At 40.8% G+C, this 9,433-nt stretch overlaps 1 non-coding gene across 1 annotated transcript; it reads left to right on the plus strand.

The window, feature by feature from the left end:
* The first annotated feature begins 8,996 nt into the window (after window positions 1-8,996).
* On the plus strand, window positions 8,997-9,103 carry LOC127741828 (small nucleolar RNA R71). The gene has a single exon (XR_008003033.1). It is a non-coding gene; the product is annotated as a small nucleolar RNA R71 (small nucleolar RNA).
* The last annotated feature ends 330 nt before the right edge of the window (window positions 9,104-9,433 follow it).

Consider the following 9,433-nt stretch of genomic DNA (forward strand, 5'->3'; position numbering starts at 1 on the left):
CACCTTTCTGATTAGCTTACGAAATGGAGGCAATGATCCCAGTAGAGGTCGAAGAAGGATCACCCAGAGTGATACACTACAGTGAAGAGGCAAACTCCCAACTTCAAAGGGAAGAACTCGACCTACTCCCAGAAATCCGAGAAAGAGCTCGGATCAGGGAAGAGGCATTAAAACGTCGAATGGCATCAAGATATAATCAAAAGGTAGTATAGGGAGGTTTTGCCAAGAATGACCTCGTCCTAATCCGAAATGACATCGGAACAACTCGACCTGGAGAAGGAAAATTGGCAGCAAACTGGAAGGGACCCTACCGAGTCACAGAAGTACTCGGAAGAGACTACTATAAGCTATTCAAACTCGAGAGGCGAGAACTCTCAACGTCATGGCACGCCTGCAACCTAAGAAGGTACTATAGTTAGGAGGTAGTAAAGGATCTTAGGATGAGGTGCACTCTTTCTCCTCAAAAAGATTTTTTAACGAGGCGCCAAACCAAGATCCACGAAATACCTAAGTTAGATGGGTGAAACTCCCATATGTATATATTTGCATATTTTCTTTTTCAATAAAGTTTTTTCAGATTTTCCACGAATCCTTTATCAAGACACATTAATCTGAAATGCAAGAATTTCATCGCCCGATTAAGAAGCTACATATCGGCAAAAGTGAAAATTAAAATTCACTGCCCGATCACGATAAAGACCAACAAAGATGAAAACTGAATTCATCTAAGGTCAACCAAGCGAGGATCAAACCCAATTTCTACAAAATTGGCAAAGATGAAAAGCGACAAAACAGATTAAATGCAAGAAGTTATCGAAAGTGACCCATAGGAAAGGACCTGACGAGGTCTTAATAAAAATAGGTTGCTAAAAAATAACTTAAAAGACGGACCGACATGAAGAAGTTGGACCAGTCGACTACAAGTAAACCAAAGTTATAAAAAGTAAATCCCTGGAAAGAGGCCTGGCCTGTCCTAAAAAAGAGGATTACTAGAAATAACTTAGAAGGAACCAACGTAAAGAAGTTGGCCCAAAACCAAAAAGTTATAAAAAGTAATCCCTGAAAGAGACCTGACAAAGGTCCAAGAAAGAGGATTACTAGAAATAACTTAGAAGGGACCGACGTAAAGAAGTCGGCCCAAAACCAAAAAGTTATGAAAAGTAATCCCTGAAAGAGACCTGACAAAGGTCCAAGAAAGAGGATTACTAGAAATAACTTGGAAGGGACCGATTGATGCGTGAAAACTTGTCTCTCAACAAATTTTCCTTCGGCAAGTATACCGAATTTGTCGTCAAGTAAAAACCCACAATAGAGTGAGGTCGAATCCCACAGGGATTGATTGGTCAAGCAACTTTAGTTGGAAGAGTATGTTAGTTGAGCTAAACAGAGTGTAGTTTGAGAATTGTAGAAAATTAAATGGCGGAAAAGTAAATAGCAGAAAATAAAGTACAGAATCTTAAATGGGATTTGGGGTAATGAGCATGAAAATAAATGACAGAAAATAAAGAGAATGGGTAAGATCAGAAATGGAGAATTCATTAGGCTCAGGAGATGTTATATTCTCTGGATCAAGTTCATTTTCATCTCTTCCTCAATCAATGCATCTATTGATCTCCTTGGCAATCTTAGGTGATTAGATTCCAATTCCTTGGTAATCCAATCTCTCTAAGCTTGAACAATTGTCCAATTTCTTGATTTAATTGCTCATGGGAAGAGATGAAGTATGCTCACCGATTATACCACATGTATTTCCAAATCAAAGTGTTGGGAGGATTACATGTCACTATATCTGCCCAGACCCCAATTTGGTCCAACATGAGAAAGCATTTCTAGCATGATCTCCTCATCCTTTTTCCAAGACTCAGAGGAGATCCAATTATGGAGAGTTTCTTTTCCAAGACAACTAACCAATTGAATCAAGATCAAAAGCTTTCTAGTAAATCAAAAGAGAAGAAAGAAGAAGAGAATGAAAACTATAATTGATCCATCAAATTACAACAGAGCTCCCTAACCCAATGAAAGGGGTTTAGTTGTTCATAGCTCTAGAAATGAAAAATGGCAGAATATAATACATCCCAGCTAAAAGTGCAGAAAGTAAATATACAGAGAGTAGTTCTCCAAAGTGCCAAGCTCCTCTATAGTTCAAAACTACTCCTATATATACTACTCCTCTTGCTCTTCTAGTGAGTTCTTCAAGTCTTAGATATGGGCTTTGGATCTTGAGTTGAAGCAGTTCCAATCTTTAGTGGGCCCAGCTTGCAGAGAAGTATGAATTAGGCATGGGCGTTAGTGAAGTTAACGTTAAGTGACATTGTGGGTTCGAGAACGTTAGTGGCAACCACAATTTTCACTAACGTTCCAACCCCATATAGCCTACGTTAACTCCAACGTTAGTGGCACTAACGTGACCACTAACGTTGCCTTGTAAATCTTCGCTAGCGTTATTGGGACTCACCTTTCCCAATAACGTTGGCTTATAACGCTTCGCAAGCGTTATTGGGACTCCCCTTTCCCATTAATGTTGCCTTATGCCCTTTGTCCCTACGTTAGAGTTCACGTTAGTGTAACTAACGTGGCTCTTAACGTGGTTATGCCTCACCTTCGAGAGCGTTAGTGACACTTACCTTTGTCACTAACGCTCAAAGTGCCCCTACTCTCCACGTTAGAACTCACGTTAACTAAGTTAACATGGCCACTAACGTGGTAGTAATGCCATTTTCCAATGTTAGTGACAAAGGTGAGTGTCACTAACGTTGGCTCATCAATCTCAACTCTACGTTAACTTTCACGTTAGTGGTCTTAACGTGACCACTAACGTAGGCAATGCTAGTTGATCCAACGTTAGTGACAAAGGTCAGTGTCACTAACGTTGGCATTGTTCCTCTCTTCCACGTTAGAGTTCACGTTAACTAAGTTAACGTGACTCTTAACGTGGCTCATTGCCAATTCTTGGAACGTTAGTGGTGTTCACGTTTACCACTAACGTTGGAGCTTTCTTCTGTCTCCATGTTAACGTGGCAATTAACGTGGGCTTATGATGGCTTCGCGGGCGTTATTGGTGATCACTTTTCTCCTTAACGTTGCAAGCTATTTACCATTCCACGTTAGTGGTCACGTTAACTAGATTAACATGAGTACTAACGTGGTTCTTCCTTGCTTCCTTTGTCCTTAAATCAAGCAAATAAAGTGCATCAAAGCTCTAGCCAAAGTCATGAGATTATGTATCATCAATTTATCATTCAATTCTAGCAAAATCCTCATGAAATCATGTGAAATTCACAATAGTTGCTTGAATCAAGGTGTAAGTGTATTTTCATCCAAAACTTGCCTTATTCACTAAGAAAATACATGAAACTACCTTAAAACAGTAAAGAAAAGGTCAGTGAAACTGGCCTAGATGCCTTGGCATCACAATACCAAACTTAAAGCTTGCTTGTCCCTAAGCAAGTACTAAAACATAGGAAGAATGAATGAAAGAGCAAGAAGATAATATAGAAGTAGAATTCCTGGTTTATGGGGTTTCATGCATAGCAACTTAGGTTCTTTCCTTTACTAGATTTCAGGCCTTTATCAAGTCCTTGGTCACTCTCTTGATTACATCCTTTGAGACTTCTTAATTGTTGATCCTTCCTTCTTTTCCAAGGTTTATTACATTCTTCTTTTGGCTAAGTGCTCTGTAAGAGGGCGACTCTTTATGATAAGCTTTCAGTCAACACTCCCGAACCAGTTGGCTCAAGGTGCTAGGTGTTAAGACACCCCTACAGACTTACTCCCCCAAGTCTGTTTCCCTCAAACATACACACCACAAGCACATGGTTTGTTATTTTTCTTTCTTGAGACCTTGGTGTCCAGCACCTCTTTGGGTTACTAAGTGTTCTGTTGCAAAGGTCACTCTTGATAGTGGACTTTCAGCTGATAATCCCGGATTAGTTAATCCAAGTTACCAAGTGATGAGGCACCCTTAAGAGCTTATTCATCCAAGCATATCCCTTGCACATGAACACCACAGACACATGCCTCAATCTTAAAACCCTTGGTGCCTAGCATTGTTTCTTATTGTGTTTCTTTCCTTTTCACTTTTATTGCTCTTTCTTTTTTCTTTTTGGGATCTTATTATTTAGTTAGTCTCATAGGATGTGTTTCAAGCATAGGATTCAGGGTAGATAGTTACCTTCTTTCCTTGTTTGGTGAACCAACTTAGCTTACTAATCATCCTACCACAAACATTCAGAACCTACTTCAGGAAATAACTCCACTCTTATTCTTTTCATAGCATTTTCTTTTTTATTAACTTAAAGGACAAGTATACAAGTAAGAAAGGTGGAAGTGAACACTAGAGACATTAAGCTCAATAAACATAAACCTAAGCAATGACAAACTTAAATGCAGAATTAAAAATCCTAAGCTACCATGGAAGCATATTCTATTTCATACATGATTTTCCTTATTTAAAGCTTTGAAAAAGGTAGAACTAAGAAGGAACTCCACCACCTTTCAATTATTGGAATGCTCATGTTCCCTTGTCTTGGGATCTTCCTTGATTGCTTGAGTCTCCATTCCCCTTGCGCTTCCCTATAAGCTTTTTCCAGAAACCGGCATCCTCCATCTTCTTCTTTAACGCTTCCTTTTGCTGTTTCACCTTCCCCTCTTCTTGCTCTATTAAGTCCTTGCGAACTGCCTCATAACTTGGGATGGCAGGGTGCAAGTTATGCATATGCCCAGTCATATAGTTTAACTTAGCTTGAGTGTTTATGCTAAATTCTTCTCAATGCAGTTGCCTTCCTTCGTTGAGCACACTGAATTCGTTGAAGGCTTTCATCTGAGCTATATGGCATTGGTTGAGTTCTTGGAGGCGTTTGTCTTGGCTTTCTTGCCTTTCAGACACTTGATTGATGGCTTGGGTGAGTTGGGAGTAATGCTCCTGTTGTAATTCCATTTGTTGTTTCTGCCACTCTCTTTGTTGATCCATCCAACTAGAGAGTAGTTTTTCTTGATGATCCATCCTTTGAGCTTGGACATGTAGTTGCTGTTCTTTTCCCTCCATATAGCTACTTGCCATATACCCAATGGCTTCCTTGATGTGAAACAGATTTATATTGGTTGGATCAAATTGTCCTTCTTGCTGGTGCCCTGTTTGTTGGGGTTCTTCTTGGTGAGGTTCTTCTTGGTGGGACTATTCTTGTGCCGTTCTTTTCCTTATCTGAGGCCTCCTTTGCTGTTGGGCGGGTGTCACATAATTTATGCGTTGGAGTGTGACTAACCTCCCAGGATTTACCCATTGTGGATTGTTGTCTTCGAATACCACTTTGGCTTTCATGCATAGCCTCAGGATGGTGCTCGGGTACCAAAGTCTAGCACCCGGATCATTCTTCTCTGCTGAATCCTGGATCCCTTAAGCTATAATTTCATGCACATTGATGCTTCCACCCTTTACTAAGCAATGTACCATGGTAGCTCGAGCAATATTGACCTCAGAATTATTTGCGGCTGGAAGGATAGACCTCCTTACTAGCTCAAACCATCCCTTGGCTTCTGGGATGAGGTCTCCTCTCCTAATGAACCTCGGCCTCTTATCCGAGTATCTTTCCCAATCAGACCCAATAACACACATATCATTCACAATTTCTTCAAGTTCATCTTCCTCGGGAGCATTACTTATTCTTACTTGATAGCTAAGCTCATCAAAATGTGGTGATTTCAGCTGAAGAGTCCTTGTTATAGCGTTGGGGATGAAGTCCACCTCTGTTCCTCTTACATAACTTTTGAAGGTGGGTGCCCTAGTACTGTCTTCTCTAACCGCATTTACGTAGAACTCTTTGATGAGGTTTGCATTTATCTTTGTCTCTAGATTAGTGAGCTTTTGCCAACCCCTCTGTGCAATCATTTCTCTGATCTTAGGGCACTCATCCTTATTGAATTGGAATGTCAACTCTGGCAATATTTTCTTGTTCTTGATCCATTCATATTGAAGCTCATGGAAGGCAGTTTTGAATCTCCCGGCGTCGAAAGGAGGTTGCTCCATGGGCTCCTTTCCTTTTCGCCTCTTGGAACTTGATGATGCCATGCAAGATGGTTGATGTATGGTTGTGGTTCACTAGACGTGGCTAGGAGAGTGTGTATGAAACTTTTGGTAAAGTGGAGGATGAAGTGTGTGTGTCCGAGAGAAGGAAGGGAGAGGAATGATAGTATGAAGTGTGTACGGAGAGGTTGTGTAAAGGGGTTTATATAGGAAGATGGCAAATGATTGAAGGGTGTGGATTGATGGTGTTGTTTGATAGTGGACAGTTGGGGTTTGGTATTGAATGAGCACTCTTTTATGAGGGTCTTGGTTCGGTCTCCAAAGCTATCCAACTCCCAATGTTGCATGGCAACACTTCCAAAGATATTCCCCTTGAAGACAAGTGTGAGATTTCCTTGGTATAGTGGCCGAATCCCCTTCTTTAATTGTCCTATCAAGTACCATCAATATCCCTTTTGATTCCCTATACACGAAAAGAAAAGGAATGGAAATGGTTAATTGAAATTTTTGGTGGGAAAACTTAAAGTGTGAGCTAGCTAAAAAAATATCTTTTTCTTTTGTTTTTAAATGACTAAATGTTTTCCATGAATGCAAATCAATCAATCACTAAATTTCCCATGCATGCAACATTGGTACACCAAACTTGTTTGTGATCATATGGTGCAACAAGTTTAGGGAATAATTTTACCTCATAAAGTGTGTTCAAGCCCACTTGGTGTGCCTTGAACACCAAACTTATCATGTACTATACGCTGCATGTAAAGGAGTTTTATATTGGTCGTCAAAATTGATTTAAAAATCCATGAAATTTGCCTTATTACTACTATTAAAAATTAAAGGAAGAGGGCATAGATCATGGGCCGCCTCCCATGAAGCGCTTCTTTAGCGTCATTAGCTTGACGTTTGGTCCTTGTCAAGGTGGCTGATAGTGCTTGAAATCTTTTCCCCTTGTAGTGAACCTATGTCCATTGGCCTTGTTGATAAGCTCCATATGCTCTAGGGACAAGATTTTGTTGATGGAATACACTGGAGGCAGCTGGGATGGAATAGTGGGGAGGTGAGGTGGTATAGATGGGAAGTATGTAGAGACCACTTCATCTCCTGGCGAGAAATCTTCTGTAGGAATTTTCTTCTTCCATCCCCTTGGGACCTTTTTTCTTGTGTCCGTTGATGCCAACTTGTTCCTTGTGGTTTTTTTTTTAGAATGGTTTTGTTGTCTATTTCATGTGATTCTGGTGGGTCTGGTTCCTTTTGGATTACACTTGGCTGTTGCTCCTTCTGATCACATTGGTTGTTAACCATAGGAGTCCTTATCTGTGGTGCTTGTGCTTCCTTGTTTGGCTCCTCCATCAGCTTTTTGTTATCATGATCTACTTCTTGTGAGAGGTTGAAAACATTGAAAGTGAGCTGATCATCATGTATTCTCAACACTAGCTCTCCTCGTTCCACATCTATGAGTGCTCTGGCTATGGCTAAGAATGGCCTTTCCAGAATGATGGGATAAATAGGGTTCTCATCCATTTCCAGGACAACAAAGTCTGTGGGGAGGAAATAGTTCCCAACCTTCACTAGCACATTCTCAACCACTCCTATTGCCTATTTTTGAGTTTTGTCAGCCAACTTAATGATTACATTTGTGGGTGTTAGCTCATTGATTTGAAGCTTTTTCATGAGGGATAGAGGCATTAAGTTGATGCTCGCTCCCAGGTCACAGAGTCCTTTATCAATCATTGTTTCTCCTATGGCACAGGGAATATGAAAACTCCCTGTATCCTTCCTCTTTGTGGGTGACCCTGGTTGAATGAGAGCACTGCAATCCCTATTCATCTTTATTGTTTGTCCACCTTTCAATGAACTCTTTTGGGCTAATAGCTCATTTATATACTTTATGTAGGAAGGCATTTGCTGGAGGGCTTTAATAAATGGTATATTTACATTAAGAGATGCAAACATGTCAAGGAATCTTGAATACATTCTCCCTGCTACACCACCTTTAAGCCTTTGGGGAAAGGATGCATATGGGTTAAGTGTCTCCTTCTTCTTCAGCTCTTCCTTGAGTGTGGGTTGAGGTGCATGGCTCCTTTCTTCCTGGTTTCCCTTTTGATTGTCTTGGAGGTGTTCTACTTTATTCATACTCCTCTCATCACTTGTGGTGATCATCTTACATTCTTCCCACCTTACTTTCTTTGTTTCTCCTCTTGGGTTCTTCTCCGTGTCACTGGGAAATCCATCAGTGGGTTTGGGAATTTGTTGAGATAGATACCCTACTTGGGACTCCAGTCTCTTGATGTTTTCTCCTTGGTTTTTGATATTGGCTCGCATTTCTTCCTTAAACACCTTGTTGTCTTGGACTTCTCTACATAAATCTTCAAATAGAGTCTCAATTTTTGAAAGTCTATCGTCCGTTAGTGATGGTGGATTAGGGTTAGTTGGCTGTTGATAGGATCTCTGTGAGGTATGTTGGTGAGTTGTATTGTTGTTGGAGTTGAGGTTGTGGCGTCTCTGGTCTTGACCTTGGTCTTGTTGATTTCTCCAACCAAAGTTAGGGTGATTTCTCCATCCAGAGTTGTAGGTTTTGGAGTATGGGTCATGGATTTGTCTAGGTGAGTTTCCAACATAGTTAGCTTGTTCCCAGTCACCTTCTTCTCCTATATTCACTCCTTCTTGAGCTGGTGATGAAGTGATGACCGTTGCAACTTGGTTTTCTTCTACCTTCTTGGTGAGATCTGCTAGCTGCTTGGTGATCATCTTATTTTGAGCCAACAATCCATCCATGTGGTTCAGCTCTATTACTCCTCGGGTGTTGCTTCTTTCAGAAGCATAGAAGTAGTCATTCTTAGCTACTGTTTCAATGACATCTATGGCTTCTTCAATGGTTTTCTTCTTGTTTAGAGAGCCCTCTGATGAATGATCTACAGCCTTCTTTGACTCATAGAAAAGACCTTCATAGAAAATGTAAAGTTGAACTCATTCATTGAACATATCTGGTGGGCATCTTCTTGTTAAGTCCTTGAACCTCTCCCATGCCTCATAGAGAGTCCCACCATCTTGTTGCCTGAAAGTCTGCACCTCAGCTCTCAGCCTGTTAATTCTTTGAGGAGGATAGAATCTTGCCAAAAATTTGTTCACCACATCTTCCCAATTTGTCAAGCTCTCCTTTAGAAAGTGTTCCGAGGGTTACCTGAAACGTGTAGCTCGGTCGTCTTGGAGAGGCCCGAGGTGGGGGTCAGGGACCCGAGCTTGATATGTGGAGTGGTTGGTGGTTGTACCTGCAATGACACTCCGATGCTTAAGTTAGCATGGGTTCAAGCAGATATGTGTAGAATGTGGAATATATCTCATACCTGGGTGCTCCAGTGTATTTATAGTAGTTGGCCGTGATCCTCCCTGGATAAGATATTCTTATCTTATCTT

This window comes from Arachis duranensis, chromosome 9 (genome assembly GCF_000817695.3).
Source record: "Arachis duranensis cultivar V14167 chromosome 9, aradu.V14167.gnm2.J7QH, whole genome shotgun sequence".
Taxonomy (NCBI): domain Eukaryota; kingdom Viridiplantae; phylum Streptophyta; class Magnoliopsida; order Fabales; family Fabaceae; genus Arachis; species Arachis duranensis.